We start from the raw sequence: 18,523 nt of genomic DNA on the forward strand, positions 1-18,523 counted from the left end.
CTCCATGGCCATCTGTGGGCAGAACTATTAATATTTAAGAGGATTTGTTGTTTTACCCTTTCTCAGTGAGATCTGTATTCCACCTGAAATTGGTTTTCGAGTGCAGTGTGAGGTAGGAATCCAGCTTAATTTTTTCTTTCCAAAGGAGTATCCAGTTGACCCACCAGCAAATTATTGAAGAGATAGTCCTTCCTCACTGGTCTGCTATGCTACTGTGGCCATAAAAAAAGTGTCCCCATTTGTGCAAGTCCATTTCTGGACTCTATTCTGTGCCATTGGTCTATTTGTCTAAGCTTGCAACAGCACTACACTATCTTAATTACCATAATTTATGTAACACATTCTAATATCTGGTAGGGAAGGATGTCTTCTCAAGAGAGTCTTGCCGCTTCTTGGCCCTTTGTATGTCCATATAAATTATAATGAGCTTGTCAAGTTCCCTAAAAATATCTTTTGGGATTTTTATTGAGATTATATTGAATCTAGACCTCAGTTTGAGGAGAGCACTTCTTAATGTCACGTGTTCATCTGATGCTATCATCTGCTCAGGATCTGGACACATTCTTGCCTTCTAGACTGCTACCTTTCCCATTCTGAAGTAGAAGTGCTGACTGAGCAAGAGGCTCACCCTCAGAGCTTTGATGAGAGCACAATGGAGGGACCCTCCCCTTTTTGCAGGAGACATTTCTCAAGGGCAGAACGTCCTTGGGATGGTCCCGGAATCCTAGGATGAAGAAAATGGAGTCTGGGAGGAACCAGACCAAAGGAAACAGAAACAAACCTAAGTCCCCATCTATCTACAGCAGGGACCTTGTGCCCTATGTGTGATTCTCAGGGGTTGCACTCACTTGAATGCAGGGCAGATAGACAAGACTTACCCTCCAGAGAACACATTAGATGTGTTCCACTCTTCACTCTCCTCTTCATTCTCTGTCACTGGCCCTGCAGTTTGTTCTGTGGCTACAGACCAAGTTCCATGGAGAAGCCAGTCTCAAACGTAGAGAACTTCATGCAGGCTGGCTGACCAGGCATGAGAGGAAAGGAGCAAACTGTCAAAAAAAAAAGGAAATCTCTGGCATCTGAAGAGGATTGCCCAGATGGGAATGGAGACAAAATAGAAATAGTAGCAAGGTAACCAGGATCTGGTCATGGAAAAGGGGTCCTGTCACTTACCAAGGCTGAAGGTGGGTTTGCTGTTGTCTTGCATTCCGTGTGTCCACCAGGCCAAGCTGCTGGGAATCCACAGTCCTGGCAATTCTGAACTGCCCCAGAACTGTCCCAGCATGAGGGGAACCATCTCTCCAGGATGAGAGCTGTGAATTGTCACGGTTGGTTGGGGGTGGCTCAATTGGGAGTGGGAGCTAGAGTACAGGGGATTAGAAACAAGGGCTAGGAGGAGGAGCAGGGGGAAAGGCAGGGGTGTAATGGAAATTGGGACCCTGATGAACATGGTGGCAGCAGATGCACGGTTTAAAACCCACAGAGGAAGAGCTGGGCAGATCCTTACAGTAGGGTAGTGGGCGGGGCTGACATTATTCGGAGAGGGGTAACAGATAGGGCAGAACCCCGAAAAAGTGGGATGGCACAGAAGACTAGGGTGCAGGCTTGAAAACTGAGGAAAAACAGCAGAAAGGAGGGCTGGATGATGAGAGCATTAAGGAACAGAAAAGGTGAAGTCATGGGTTGAGAAAGAGAAATTTGAGGTAGCTTGCTTGTCATTCTTTCAAATGGGAGCTCTAGTTACTTGTCCAAAGGAGCCCAAATGAGTCACTGGGATGTGGCCAGACCAACTCCAGGATTTATCTCACACACAGCCCTCACATCATCCCCTAACTGAATGCCCATTATGAAATGTACATACACATCCCTTTTGGTCTAGTGAGCAGGTCCCACCAATCAGGGAAATGGTACCAGTTTCTAGGTTTAAGAGTTGTCATGGGAAATGGCAAAGAGAAGAAATGGGGCTGTAGTATTAATCCTTGTTTTTGGGATACTATGTAATTTTGCCCTCAGTAGGCAAAGATCGACCAAAGGGCTAGGATAGATTTAGAGGGCTGGAGCCTAGGTGAGCGGTGCTGAAGCAGGAATTGGGAAAATGGGAAGAAATCAGTGCCTCAGTCTCCTTCCCTGACAACACTGTTCAAAGCCCTTTTCACTGCATTTACATCACTGGATAGATATGTGTGATTAGAGATGTCACGTCCATTTTACCATGAGGACGGTGAAGACCAGAGAAGGAAGTCCCTTAGGTGGGCAGGGGGTGACAAAGCAGATGGGACTAGAACTTGGGCCTAAAGAGGAGGGCAGGTAGGAGGGAGCACAGAATGGCGCAAAGCCCAGACCAGCAGCTTTGCCTCCTCCTGCGTCTCTGAACAGGATCCTGTAGGGGGCGCTTCAGAGCAGAACTGAACTTTTTGGAGCGTACCATCTTGGTTCCTGTGTTCCCTTGGTTTGATGACTTACTCTTAACTGGAACCATAAACGTAGGGCTGAGACTGGCAGGATGACTGCCCACTCCTGAGTGCCTAATGACTAGATTTGGACTTCCTTGCTCACTACCAGAGATGCCTGTCTCCATGTCAGATAACTAAGGAGAGTGCATCCTCCCCCTTTCTTTAGGCTGATGAAGCAACCCCCTCTGCTGACCATTCCTGGTTTCTTTGATCACCATCCAAATCATAAGTCCCTTTGCTCACCTATTCTCTCTGGTATTTTTATCACCATAATATTCTGATTGTTCTTTCCTGACCCAACACCCTTTTCCTCCCTTACTTTCAGTTGTACTCTATGGAAGTTCAGCTGCATGATTAGTAAACTTCCCTATTTCCTTAGACTGCTTCTTTATGGACAGTTCCTTGCTTCTCCTGGCTTTAAATGTAACTTGGATTTCCCTTGAGGACATTGCTTCCTGTGTATTTCAGGTAGAGGCTCTACTTATTCTCTGAAACTCTAAGTACTTCAGGGTGGGAATGTGGTGTATAGGTTCTCTTTGCTCCTTTTGATTCCTTTCAAACCATTATTCCTCTCTTCTTACTAAAAATCTCTTGCTCCTACATGTGTACTTGACGGTCGTGAGAGGAGAGAGAGGATTGAAAAACTACCTATGGTGTACTATACTTATTAGCTGGGTGGCAAATAATCAGTACACTAAACCCCTGTGACATGCAGTTTACCTATATAACAAACCTGCACATGCACTCCAGAGCCTAAAAGTTAAAAAAAAAAATTACACACATTATGTGTATATGTACATATGTATTTGTAATATAGACTTTATTTATTAAATATATAATATTTTAGAGTCAGTTGTATTGATATTTGTATAAATGATGCAACTATATATGATGAATAAATATAATATGCATATTTACATATAAATAGACTTGAATTGCTGGTATAAGGTATGTTGTTAAACTTTGATAAATTCAGCATGAACACTGAAAACAAGCAATGGTGCCCCAGCCCATGACCACTTCCCCACTACAGTGCCCAAGGGTTATAAAGCTCAGGACCCTTCCCCATGTCCCTGCTGAGCCAAGCAGTGACCCACTCAATGCTGAGGATGCTGAGTGACCTGAGGGGCCTGTGGGGGAACACAGAGCAGCAGGTGCTAGGGAGATGGGCAGTGGGTCTGAACTCCCAGTGGAGGGATGTTTAAAGAGAAAAAAAGAAAACCTCTTGCTCCTTAAAGCTTGTGCTATACATCACCATTTCCCTGCACTGTCCCCTAACATCTCCTGGACAGTCTCTTTCTCTCTTTTCCTATTAACATTGTTACAATTGTCTCAAAGTCTTATTCTTGAGTTCATCACACTGAGTGACTTCAGTGTCCATTTAGATGGCCTGATTCAATTCTCTGGCCTCTCTTTGTGTGTGTGTGTGTGTGTTTTACTTATCACACATTCTGTATTTTGTAAAAGTTTGATTTTTGACGCATAAGAATTGCACATATTTATGGGGTACAGTGTGATATTTTAATACTTGTGTACATTGTGTAATGATCAAATCAGTATATGTAACAAATACATCACCTCACTTATTTCTTCTTGGTGCAAATATCGAAAAGACTCTTTTAGGTGTCTTGAAATATACAATAGTCCCTCTAACATGAAATAGAACACCACAACTTATTTCTCCTATCTGTAATTTTGTACTCTTTCACCAATCTCTCCCCATTTCACCTCTAGCAACGACTATTCTGTTCTGTACTTGTATGAGATTGACTTTTTTTAGAGCCCACAAATGAGTGAGATCATGTGGTATTTGTCTTTCTGTTCCTGGCTTTTTCACTTAATGTGATGTCCTCTAAGTTCACTTAACGTAATGCCCTATAGGTTCATCTACATTGCTGCAAATAACAAGGTGTCATGCTTTTTTTATGACTAAATTTTATTCTATTGTGCATATGTACTACCTTTCCTTTATTCATTCATGCATTGATGGACTTTTAGGATAATTTCATAGCTTGGCTATTGTGAATAAGGCTCCAGGAAACATGGGAGTGCAGATTTCCCTTTGACATATTAATTTTCTTTGGATCAGTACCCCATAGTGGGATTTCTGAATCATATGATACTTCTACTTTTAATGTATTTGTGGAAACTCTATACTGTCTTCCATAATGGTTGTACTAGTTTACACTCCCACCAAAACAGTGTGGAAGGGTTCCGTTTTCTCCATATCCACACAAGCATTTGTCATTTTCTCCTTTTTGATAATACTCATTCTATTTGGGGTGAGGTGATATCACACTGTAGTTTTGATTCGCATTTCCATGATGATTAGTGATGTTGAGCATTTTTTTCATATACCTGTTGGCCATATATATGTGTTCTTTTGAGAAATGTCTATTTTGGTCTTTTGCTCACTTTTAAATTATTTGGTGTCTGTTTTGTTTTGTTGCTATTGAGTTGTTTGATTTCCTTGTATATTTTGGATATAACCCCTTGTCAGATGCATGGTTTGCAAATTTTCACCAAAATTCACCACTTGCCTTCTACTTCAGCCACTTATGGGCATATCTGGTCCTTCTCATTACTGAAGAATTGTCCCACTTCTGAAACCACATATTCAGATATACTGTTCTCTGACCATGACTTCCTGTCCTTACAGTGTAGTCACTCTATTCCTCCCAATTCACTTGGCCTCCAGCCCACCATCATTTCTTTCTCTATATCTAGTAACTCTAATTCCCATGCTGTCTTTACTTCCCTCCTTACATAGTTCAGAGTCAATAGTGGCCCCGAATAGCTGGGTGTGCTATTCCAGTAGCAGCCCAGAATAGCTAGGCACGCTGATATTTATTGCATACAAGACAAGGGGTAGGGTAAGGAGGGTGAGTAGCCCAGGTGATTGATAATCAAGCAAGTCATGTGATTGACCTTATCAATTTTATAATTTCAATGACTTTTTAAAACCTAATATTATCAATTATCTTGCGGTATTATATTTTTTAATCTCACTTTCATGGAAAGAAAAACTCAACCTGGCTGATCCCAGCCATTTGCCTTTCCTATGGTGCTGAATGCTGTTGAAAAAATATTTCATAAAACCTAAGAGATTGATACTAAATACTCTATCCTAAACAATACCCACAATACTCAATTCATAGAAGTTGTTGGAATAAAAATATTGAAAGCAATCTAAATAATTATAAATAAAAATAGGTAAATTATGATAGAACCATACCATACAATATAAAAAGAAAATCCGCAAATATAAAAAGGGATCTTATCAGTAATATATAAAAGAACTCCTATAAATAAATAAAAAAATACACACTCCAGTAGAAAAATAGTAAGAGACTTGAAAAGGTACTTCATGAAAGAGGAGAGCAAAATGACCAACAATACACAAAAAGGTGCTCAGCCTCCTAGATGTTCAGGAAGATACACATTAAAACCACAATGAGTTAATACTACAGACCCATCAGAATGGCTAAAATTAAAAAGATGGTCGATACCAAATACTGGCAAGATTATGGAGCAACTGGAGCTCTTATACCCTGATGCTGGGTATGTAGATTGGTAGAACCACTTTGGAAAATGTTTGACATTATGTACTAAAAAAGAGTATGCATGTATTGTACAATCCAGTAACTTCATGCCTATCTATATGTATTAAAGAAATGGTTACAAAAGTATAATTAAAGATATGAAAGAGGTTCACGGCAACATTATTTGTAATAAATCCAAACTGGAAACAACCCAATATTCAATGACAGTGTAATGGATAAATAAATTATGGCATATTCATACACTGGAATATTATACAGCAATACAAATATATGAACAATACAGCTACATACAACAATATGGGTAAATCTGGCATACATAGTGTTGAATGAATGCAGGCACAATAATGCATCCTGTGTAATTCCATTTATAAAACGTTTAAAGCTAAGCGAAACTAGTCTATGGTGTAGGGTCCAGCCCTACGGGGCTTTGCGGGTGTTCTCCCCTTGTGCGGAGATGAGAGATTGTAAGAAATAAAGATACGAGACAAAGAGATAAAGAGAAAACAGCTGGGCCCGGGGGACCACTACCACCAAGATGTGGAGACCGGTAGTGGCCCCAAATAGCTGGGCATGCTGATATTTATTGCATACAAGACAAGGGGGCAGGGTAAGGAGGGTGAGTCTCCAGGTGATTGATAAGGTCAAGCAAGTCACGTGATCATGGGACAGGGGGCACTTCGCTTTTAGGTAGCCAAAGCAGAGAGGGAAGGCAGTATATGTTGGCATTTTCTTCTATGCACTTATAAGAAAGATCAAAGACTTTAAGACTTTCACTATTTATTCTACCACTATCTATTAAGAACTTCAAAGAGGAATCAGGATTTTGGGAGGAACATGAAAGTGGACAAGGAGCGTGACCACTGAAGCACAGCACCACAGGGAGGGGTTTAGGCCTCCGGATGACTGCGGGCAGGCCTGGATAATATCCAGCCTCCCACAAGAAGCTGGTGGAGCAGAGTGTTCCCTGACTCTTCCAAGGAAAGGGAGACTCCCTTTCATGGTCTGCTGAGTAACAGGTGCCTTCCCAGGCACTGGCATTACTGCTTGACCAAGGAACCCTCGAGCAGCCCTTATGCGGTTGTGACAGAGGACTCACCTCTCGCCTTCTAGGTCACTTCTCACAATGTCCCTTCGGCACCTGACCCTATACCCGCAGGTTATTCCTTGGTTATATTGGTAATACAACAAAGAGTAATATTAAAATCTAATGATTAATAATGTTTATACTAATGATTGATAATGTCCATGATCATCTCTATATCCAATTTGTATTATAACTATTCTTATTCTAACTATTTTCCTTATTATACTGCAACAGTTTGTGCCTTCAGTCTCTTGCCTCGGCATCTGGGTAATCCTTCGCCCACACTATGGCATGTTAAGTCAGGATAAGGCTTTTCTTTGGAAAAGATGGAGGAGGTAGTGACTGGAAGGAGGTTTTGGGCAGGAGGTTTTGCTACGCTAGCAGTGTTAGAGATGCCCACATGATTTTTGAAACATTTAATTATTTCTGATTAAACTCTTCAGTAACCTAAGAATATAATTATATTTTCTTAACATAATAATTACTATCTAACTGCCAATAATATCTCTGTTAAAGGATTAGCAAAAATCCAAGGGTGTTCCAGAATGTCTATGCTAGCAGAATCCAGCTCAAATTGATTCTAACTATACTTATCTGGTATAGACTGGTTCAAGTAGGTTAAACCATTGCCAATTTCTCCATGTAACTTCAAACTGATCCAAATAATTTAAAATTAACCCAGACTATCTCTTTGCACAACTAATATCTGACTGTTAAAGTTGAGGTTATCATTGCCTTTTTTACAGAGAAAAACAGACTCAGCGAGACAATATAGAATAGAAAAAAGAGAGGAGCATAGCGAGTTTTGGCATCAGACTGCCTAGCTCTCTCACTTACTAGGAACTCAAGTGTATTACTTAACATCTCTAAATCTCTTATCTAAGAAGGGTAAAATAATAGTACCTATCAGATAGAATAATTATTAAGACTAACTAAGGTATTATATGTAAAGTATTTAGCCCCATGACTAGGCATTCAAATCAGGAAGTGCTCAATGAATATTTGCTACTATTGTTATGATCCATTTCATCAGTCAGTAGAGGACAAGCTCTACCATGGTAGCAGATAACCCCTGCATATCAGTGGCTTAACACAACCAAGCTTTGTTTTTTGCTTCTATTTGGGGTTCAGAGGAGTCAGAGAGCTTTTCTTGGCAGCTGTCCTGTAGTGATCACTTGGGGATGTCAGCTGGTTCTTTCTTGCCAGTCTGTCCTCTCAGAGGTTTCTAGCTTCCAACCACACAATGTAAGAATACATGGAGAATTTACACCATCTCTTTACTGCCTCACATTGCTATCGGCAAATCTCTGTCACATGGTTTTTGCCAACCAATGCTAACCCTACGGGGCCGGGAAATGACTGGGAAGAACCTATGGGATGAACACATAACATTGTCTCTGTCTTCATACCGAGGTTCATGCTGAGGGAGGCAGCAGGGGTGTTGCTTGGGCAAGATTTCTGATCCAGCCTAATAGACACGGCCTCCTACGCAGTTCTGGACAGTTGTTTTAGTGTGGAAATGTGGGCCCATCACCTAATTCTTCAAGAGAAGCCAGAAATCTTGATATTTAATTTAATTTTTTTTTTTGTATTTTTAGTAGAGACAGGTTTTCACTGTGTTTTGATCTCCTGACCTCGTGATCCGCCCACCTTGGCCTGCCAAAGTGCTGGGATTACAGGCGTGAGCCACTGTGCCCGGCTCCGAAATCTTGATATTTAAATGTTGACAGCCAATCCTATTTGAGAGAGTGAGAGTGAGAAGGAGAGTGACTGTGCTGGCCAAATTAAATAGAATCCATGTGTTGAATATCAGGTAACAACTCTGATTTCATACCACTCTTCCATCAGATAAATAGGGATGCTAAAGCCCAAGGGGAAAAGTAATTGGCAAAACCACAATAAACACTGACAGACTCATCAGTGCCCAAACCCCAGTCTGTGCTCTTTGCTCTGAAACATGGCTATAGCAAGCCCATGCTTTCCCTCCCACTCTTGATGCTCCCAGACTCAGCAGCCTCACTTCAAAAAGAGCCATTCTTGGCAGTGACAGGTATGAGAACTGCACCAGTGGAAAGCCTGGCCCAGTCAGGCTGTTGGTGCAGGTACGGTGAGCAGGAAGTCCCAGGGCCATTGCCTATTTATTGGTGATTTGCGTATCCTTTTGTACTAAGTGCCTGTTTCTATCTCTAAATTATTTTCTACTAGCTTGCCTGTCCTGCTGATTTGTAAGAGTTCTGTATGTATTCTGAATAACTGTTCTTTGAAAAGCTTGTATGTGTTGCACATATTTTAAGACCTTGCTCTTAAGGTCCTCTGAGTGCATTCACTCCAGGAGAAACAAATCATGGGGAACAGAGGGGCTGGAGAGGATGGAAGCGGTATAGCACTCCAACACTTAATGCTTGCAACAGTCATCTTCACTGTCCACTCCCCGACCCCAAGGCTGCTGAAAGAATCTGGTGGTCAAGGGCAATCTGGTAGTGACACTTGGACACCTGAGGTACCTGAGTCACAGGTTCTATCTGACCTTCAGACATGAGATGGCTCACAGCATTTGGAGAAGCTGGAGGAGTTTCATCATAACAAATGATGTACAACAACTAAATTTCTCCTAGACACCAGATTATTGATGTTTTCTTATGGTTTTAGTTTATTTATTTGTTCCTGTTAATGGGGGGGGGGGGGTCAGATATTGAGAGTGCTTTTGTCAGAGACGTTTGAACCAGAGCAACTCCATCTTGTCTAGGGGATGGGTAAAATAAGGCTGAGACCTGCTGGGCTGCATTCCCAGGAGGTTAAGGTATTCTTAGTCACAGGATGAGACAGGAGGTCGGCACAAGGCATGGGTCATAAAGACCTTGCTGATAAAACAGGTTGCAGTAAAGAAACCGGCTAAAACCCACCAACACCAGGATGGCAATGATAGTGACCTCTGGTCATCCTCACTACTACACTCCCACCAGTGCCATGACAGTTGACAAGTGCCATGGCAACAACAGGAAGTTACCCAATATGGTCTAAAAAAGGCAGGCCAGAATTATTTACCCCTTGTTTAGCATATAATCAAGAAATAACCATAAAAATGGGCAACCAGCAACCTGCTGGGCTGCTCTGTCTATGGAGGAGCAGCCATCCTTCTATTCCTTCACTTTCATTATAGACTTACTTTCACTTTACTCTATGGACTCACCCTGAATTCTTTTTTTGCATGAGATCCAAGAACCCTCTCTTGGGGTCTGGATCCGGTCCCCTTTCTGGTAACACTTCTGGGCTTGGATAACTTGTGAGAGGCAGTGAGAAGAAACGTAAGGCCTCTCTCCCTTACCTTACCTCACTAGAAGGTAAGAAAAGCTGAGAAACAAGGAGGTTTTCCTTTGCAAAGCCAAAGGGAAGAGAGTGGGTCAGGGGGCAGGGAGTTGCACAGCCCTCCAACTCTTAATGCCATCAATAGTCACCCTGACTTCCTCCTCTCCCAGCCCAAGGCTGCTGGAAGAATTTGGTGGCCATGAGCAGTCTGGTAGTGACATGGGGACACCTGAAGCACTGACTCACAAGTACTACCTCTCTCTCAGAAAGGAGGCAGCTCATAGCACTGGAGGAGCTAGAGGAGTTCTGTCTGCCTTACCCTGCCAAACTTCAGGGTGGAGTGGAAACTTGAGCCTACAGTCTTACTTTTCCTCATAGATGGATTCAGGTCTGGCCCTACACCCCCTCCTGCCCTACAACCACACACACCATTCTGGGCTGGAAGCAGCGCCTGTTGGAGGAGGGGGAGGAGCCTCTTTCCCACCCTGATCATTCCTGTGTTTCCATCTTCCCAACACTTGCCCCAGTCTGGTTGTCTGGGAGACATGGAGTAAGGGTGGTTGGAAGTGTACAAGGAGTTAGGCAGGTGGTCCCAGAGTTTCCCTAATCACATGCACACAATGGGTCCCCCATAGGCCAACTACTGACACTGTTGGTGACCTTGGGGTAGGGGTGGATGGGCTGGTGGTGAGATTACTCTTGGAGGGGCTCAGGAAGACCATGCTGGTGAGTAGGGGCTTCAAAATACATGAAGCAAAAATGGAGAAATCTCCAAAGAGAAATAGATAAATCCAGAATTATAGGCAGATATATCAATACCTTTCTCTCAATAATCACTAGAACAAATGGAAAATCCACAGAGATATAGAAGACATCAACACTATCAACCAACTTGATGTAATTGAGATTTATAGAACATGCCATTCAACAACAACAGAATACACATTTCTTTCCAGTATATAGAAAACATCTGGCCAAAATAGTCCATACTCTGGATTATAAAGCATGTCTTCAATTGAAAAGTATTCAAGTGATACAGAGTGTACACCAAAGAAAATCACTGAGGCAAGTCTCAATCAATTTAAAAGTTTATTTTTCCAAGGTTGAGGATGTGCCTCAGAAAAAGAGACACAAGCCACAGTAGGATTGTAGGATCTGTGACCTGTACTTTTTTCCAAATAGGATTTTGAAGGATTCAATATTTAAATGTGGAAAAGTGGGCAGGAGGGGAAAGGGGAAAAAGGAAAAAAAAGAGGGAGGGTATGGTTACATTCTTTCAAGGCTTTGATTAGGCTCACTGAATCCACATGTTGCACTACAAAAGGAGGGGTAGAGGGAACAGTCAATTATGTATTTGTCTTCTGCTCAGTAAATCTGCACTTTACATAAAATAAACATAGAGTAGAGGAAGCAGTCAAACATGCATTCCTGGGGTAGGTGGGAAATGATTTCTTTTTGTCCCTTGCCTGTGAAGATAAGCTGTTAATTTACATTGTCGGGGTGAGGGAGGCTCCCAAATGTGGCCTTCTAGCTATAGCTATCAGTTTAGGAACAAAAGAAAAAGCAAGCGTTTTGCTTTTTTTCATGACTCGGCTTCCAAGGTTAATTTTTCCCTTTTGGCATAGTGAATTTGAGGTGCCAAGATTTTATTTTCCTTTCAGAAGAGTATGTTCTCTGACTGCAAATTAAATTGGGAATCAATAACAAAGACTAATAGGAATCCCCAAATATTTGGAAACTAAATAACAGACTTCTAAAAAGTAGAAAATTAGAAAGTATTTTGAGCTGAATAAAAATTGAAAACATAACATATCAAAATTTGTGGAATGTTGCTCAAGCAGTACTTAAGTAACATTCTTAACCACTTTAAGAAACTGGAAAAAGAAGAGCAGATGAAATGAAAAATAAGCAGAAGAAATGAAATAATGAAAATTAGAGTGCAAATCAATAAAGCAGTAAACAGTAAACAAGGAAAAAAGATCAATGAATAGTTCTCAAAGAACCAATGTTCACTCAAGAAGAAATAGATAACTTGAATAGTTCTTTATTTATTAAATAAATTAAATTTTTAAAGAGACCTTCTCACAAAGAAAACTCCAGCCCAGATAGCTTCACTGGTGAATTCTACCAAACATTTAATGAGAAAACAATTTCAGTTCTACACAGACTGTTCCAGAATATTGAAGAGAATACTTCTCTACTCATTCTACAAGGCTAGCATTACCCTGATAGCAAAACCAAACAGACGTTACGAGAAAACTATAGACCAATGATCCTTAAGAACATAGATGCACAAATTCTTTAAAAATCAGCAAATCAAATCTAACAATATATTTTTAAAATAATACATCATGACAAAGTAGGATTTATTTCAGGAACACAAAGTTCATTTGACAAATCAATCACTGTATTTCACCATATTAACAAACTAAAAACCATGTGATTGATCTCAATAGATGAAGGAGAAGCATTGACAAAATCCAACAACCATTCCTGATAAAAACTCTCAGCTAAGAGGGAATAGAAGGAACTTCTGAACCTGATAAAGAGTATCTGTGAAAACTCTACAGCTAAAATTACATTTAATGGTGAAAGGCATGAATGATTTTGTCCTAAGCTCAAGAACAAGACCAGAATACCTGCATTTTTATTCAGTGTTGTGCTGGAGAATCTAGCCAGTTCTATAAGGCAAGAAAAAGAAAAAAGGGGCATCTCTTGGGGAAAAAAGGAGTCTATTCTTTGATTACACGATAGTCTATGTGGACATTTGATGGAAGTATTCGATGTGTGTTACATAGTTTTGAAATGATTTCAAACACTTACATAGTTTGCTACATGAGTGATATATGTTTTATGTGGTAAGAACTTGGAGTGTACTTCCTTTCCCTCTGAGAATGTTAAATAACACATCACACCTATGAGACCTCATAGGTGAGTTACAGACTTCAACTGCTGGGTTCCAAAGTACATATAACCTAAGAGTTTGGCAGACACTTTGAGAATATAGGCTGTGGCAGGGCTACACTCTGTTGGCTGCTTCTGCAAAGACCTACAGCTCAGGCTGCAACAGGGCCGAACCATGTTAGCCTTTGAGTTAATCTCTGAAGCCTCACCAGTCAACACTGGCACTGCCCTCTCATGTCTAGGGAATATAAATGTTGTCACAGATTTCCACTGTGTTGCTCAAGCCATATAAAGGCACTCCCTAAACTTCAATTAGACTTTTCTTTCCACAGAAGCCTGTTGTCATCCTAAGTGACCAACTAGACTTTAATAATTCGACTGTAACAAAATTGGAACTCATTCACTATGTGGTTAATGTACTTCACCTGTCAAGTGTATTCCCAGTGAAATTTGTTCTAATTATTCTCCCCATCTTTAAGCATTGTGAACAAAGGAAATTTCTGTATAGCAAGAAACTATGTGCTTCATACTTTGATCATCCTTTTATTTTAACCACGCAAAATAGTGTGTTGGAATTTCTGGGCTTTTCTAAGCTTCAGCAGAGGAAAGCTTCAGAGTCCTGTTACTAGAAGCAGTGAGAATGGATGTTGGCTAGCAAAATCAGTTGCCCAACATAGTCTATAACATCAGTTTTAGAAATCACCCCTTAGGAATTAGTACAAAAATGGAAAATCCTACATCTGCGAAGAAGTTCATTTCAGTATTGATTACAAAATAAAGTTTTGTGAAACCATGCATCATATTATGCATCCATTTAAGATACATGTATTCAGCATGGAGTAATTTGGAGCAATGCATGTGATGTAAAATGAAGTGGAGAAAAGCAGTACTTGATAAAACAGTGGAAGAAAATACACTGAAAAGAAAAAGCCATTGGTTTTAGGGAAGTGGAATCGTGGTTGATCCCCTTTTCATATTCCTATCTTCCAGTCTTTCAGGAATATGATCACAACAGGATGTTGACTGGGACTTTTCCTGTTTTCTCAAAAGACTTTGAGATCTTTACATCTTTACTTTTTAAAAGAGCCTCAACACGTTGCTAGACACAAACCAATCTTGTGACCATCACTCCATTATCACGTACCTATAGACTACAAGAAAAGATTTGAAATGTGAAAGGGAGGTTCTTTAAACAGGAAAATGTAGTCTTTATTGTAGGGGGAGAGTAATGTGGCTTTTTCCCTCCTGGACTGTCCTCTAGGTCTCCTCCCCACCTTTGCCCCATGATGACGTTGGACAGTTCACCGGGAGGGCTTGGGACGTTTTGATGTGTCCCTTGGAATTTTGGGGATAAATGAGTCTGATGTCTCCCGCACACCTGGAGAATTCTTAAGGCAAAGGCTGACTGGAGAGGCTCGTGAAAGAAGAAAGAGGAGAAAGGGCAACAGTGGACAGCCAGCAGTGGAACTTCCCAATTTGGTGTTGCAAGGATGTGTGTGTTTAATATGGGATCTGGCAGTGTGTGCCCTGCTTGGAAACTTAACTTGGCTCCTTGGTCCCTACCCTTGTGGAGGTTATACTCTGAGTGGGAGGCAGATAGTAATCAAAGAGTCCTATAAATAAACATAAACCTACTTGTCGGAAGTACTAAAGTAGAAAGGTGCATGGTGCTACACGAGTGTATAGCAGGCATGCTTAGCCTCGTTAGAGAGGTCTGGGAGGGTTTGCTTGTGGAAGTGTTGTATGAGATCCTAAAATAAGAATTAACCAGAGGAAATTTGTGGGGGAGGATGAGAGCATTCCTGGGGGGAGGCAACAACATATGCCAAGTTCCTGTGCTAGAAGGAGCATGCCTGTGCAAGGAACAGAAAGAAGGTCCAGTCGGGCAGAAAGCAAGGGAGAGCAGGTGCAGAAGTGCAAGGCCAACCATGGGCCTTGTGGGCCATGTTGGAATTTAGTCCTTTATATTAACAGCTCTGGAAAGAGATTAAAGCATTTGAACCTGGGAATGATGTTCTAAGACTTGTGATTTGAATGGATCATTCTAGCGGAAGTGTGGTTAAGAGATTATCAGAAGAGAATGCATGCAGGTGTAGATCTTTTTACTAATTTTGCTTGGAATATAGTGGGGGATTTCGATCTTCAGAGTATTTCTCTGGAAATTCAGAAAGTGTTTTCCTATATATTATACCCCTGGATCCACTTACTCTGACCCTCTGATCCATTTACTGTTTTCTCTAGACATTCTTCAATACTTACAGGTTGGATCTATGTAACTCATCCTCCATTCTGTAATTATCAGAATTTTCCTTCTTTTCTCTTGCATTCTGAGAAGATTTTAATGTTTATGCAAGGTCCATTTTTCTGTTTATTCTCTCCAGTTTAGGTTATATTTTGGCCATTGTGTCAAATTTTATTTTATTGTATTTCTTCATTTAATTTCTTATCTCAGTCTATTACCTTCTTACTCTTGCACCTGATTGAAATAAGAGAAAAACTTATTTAAAAATACTTTTGTTGTCTGCCTTTCAAATAAGGGCTTTTTCTTAGAATCTTCAGGATGTTTTTCTGTTCTCATGAACTACAGACGTATATTATGGTTGTGGCCATGGGAGTGGTGAAATGGTGCAGCTGAATGATGGTGTTTGCAATGATAATGGGGGTGATTATAATACTGATGGTGATAATAATGGTTAAATGATGAGTTGGTGATAATACTGAGAATGATAGTGTAATAGGAAAAGGATGATAGTTCTGGGATGATGGTGAATCAAAGCGATGATGAGAATACTGATGGGTGATGAGGTTGTAATGATACATGATGAAAATAACAGAGTGATAGTGGTGGGGAAAGTGAAGGTGTCTTGGGTATGTGCTTCATAGCTAGTGTACACACTTGGGATAGAATTAGGTAAAAGTTAAAACAAGTTTTTTTTGATGCCTCTGAGGGACACTGAGTCACTTACACTTTTTCTGCTTTGCAGCTGGTGTTGGCCCAGCTGCCTATTAAGCTGAAGTTCTTAATGATGTTCCTTCCATTTCCTGAAGCACTGAACTTAACAAGCCTCCCAGGAATTCTCACTTCTGAACAACTCAACTGTGGCTTAATTGGGCCACAGCCAGGAGGGAAGACTTCCGAGGCAGAGGGACCCAGGAGTGGCCCCCAGTAACTGGGGAATAAACTTGGAGCCTCATAGCAGGAGGAGGAAAGAGAGAGAGTGGAGACTGTCAAGATATTACAGAGCGTAGCTCTCTGTATAATTGGCAGTTCTTATATCCTCCTGGGAAGTGTCAGCCTAATGCAGAGCTTGTGTGAGATTCTCAGCAGCTCAAAGCCGGGGGCCTGTGATTATGACTGCAAAGTGTCATACACAATTCTAAGGCAGGTCCCTGAATTCAGGTGATTATGTGTCTGCCTGAGAAGTTTTTAATCCACCTTCAGCTATCCTTGACATGCAAACCAGTCACTGAAGATCAGTGCTATTAGGAGCCTTCAAAGTTGGCTTTGCTGGTTCTTAAGTGACAGTGCAAGGGCTAGTACATCCTGGCTGCATCAGAAACCTCTCAAGTTTTAATTGCTATTATTTGTGATTTCTTTTTTTTTTTTCTAATTACACGAGTAGCCATTAATATGCTCATTATAAACGTTCAAATACAAATAAGTAAAGGTTCTCTTCGATCCTCTCTTCAGCACCAGTCCTCATACCAGAGGTTAAGTCTGCTTCCACACTTTAAAAAAATATGCTTTAACATTACGTGTGTGAATATAAAGAAATATGATTTTTTCTAAGGTAGAGGATATAATGTCTTCTTTCTAAGGTAGAGGATATAATGACATCATAACATAACAATAATACAAATTTTTATTGCTAGGTCAAACATGTATGTATGTGTGTATATATATGTGTGTGTGTGTGTGTGTGTGTGTGTGTATATATATATATATATATATATGCACTAACTTTTAATGGATGCTTCCAAAAGGGCACTATTCAATTTAAAGTCCCATCAAGAATGGTCATTAGAGGCCAGGCATGGTGGTTCACACCTGTAATCCCAGGACTTTGGGAGGCTGAGACAGGAGGATCACAAGGTCAGGAGATTGAGACCAGCCTGGCTAAAACGGTGCAACTCCATCTCTACCAAAAATACAAAAAATTAGCCGGGCGTGGTGGCGGGTGCCTGTAGTCCCAGCTACTCAGGAGGCTGAGGCAGAAGAATGGCGTGAACCTGGGAGGCGGAGCTTGCAGTGAGCCGAGATTGTGCCACTGCACTCTAGCCTGGGAGACAGAGGGAGACTCCGTCTCAACAAAAAAAAAAAGAATGGTCATTACAGAAATGCAAATCAAAACCACAATGAGATACCATCTCATGCCAGTTAGAATGGCAATCATTAAATAGTCAGGAAACAACAGACGCTGGAGAGGATGTGGAGAAATAGGAAAGCTTTTACACTGTTGGTGGGACTGTAAATTAGTTCAACCATTGTGGAAGACAGTGTGGCAATTCCTCAAGGATCTAGAACTAGAAATACCATTTGACCCAGCAATCCCATTACTGGGTATACACCCAAAGGATTATAAATCATGCTTGTAATCCTAACATTTTGGGAGGTCAAGGCAGGTGGATTGCTTAAGCTCAGGAGTTTGAGACCAGCCTTGGCAACATGGCAAAACCCTGTGTCTACAAATGTACAAAAATTAGCCAGTCCTGGTGGCACGCACCTGTAGTCCCAACTAATTGGGGGGCTGAGGCAGGAGGATTGCTTGAACCCGGGTGGTTGAGGCTGCAGTGACCCGAGATTGCGCCACTGCACTCTAGCCTGGGCAACAAAGTAAGACCTCCATCTCAAAAAAAAAAAAGAAAAAGAAAGAGAGAAAGAAAGAAAGAAAAGGTAATTAGTAAATTGGAATTAAAAACCGAAGAAATTACTTCAAGACAAAGAGATGAACAACATGAAAAAGAACTTAAAAGCCACATCCACATAAGACAGAAGAGAATATGTTGTATAAATTTGATGTAGCAGGAAAGAGTAGATAGGAGAAAGACAATACTTGAAGAAATTTCCCAAAATTGATGAAAGACAAAACAACAGATTAAAGAAGTCTGACAAATTCTCAAGCTGGATAAGTAAAAAGAAATTCACATCTGGATACAACATGGTCAACTGCTGGATGAAATCAACCCAATAGTCCCATAGACACTTTTTTTGT

The 18,523-nt window shown here is 40.9% G+C and overlaps 1 long non-coding RNA gene across 1 annotated transcript; it reads right to left on the minus strand.

Annotated features, from left to right (window-relative positions):
* Positions 1-462: 462 nt before the first annotated feature.
* Positions 463-1,782, minus strand: LOC104007656 (uncharacterized). The gene is made up of 3 exons (XR_001720661.3): positions 1,174-1,782; positions 879-1,049; positions 463-724 (listed from the first exon to the last, which is right to left on the minus strand). It is a non-coding gene; the product is annotated as an uncharacterized LOC104007656 (long non-coding RNA).
* Positions 1,783-18,523: the final 16,741 nt, after the last annotated feature.

Source organism: Pan troglodytes, chromosome 1 (genome assembly GCF_028858775.2).
Source record: "Pan troglodytes isolate AG18354 chromosome 1, NHGRI_mPanTro3-v2.0_pri, whole genome shotgun sequence".
Taxonomy (NCBI): Eukaryota; Metazoa; Chordata; class Mammalia; order Primates; family Hominidae; genus Pan; species Pan troglodytes.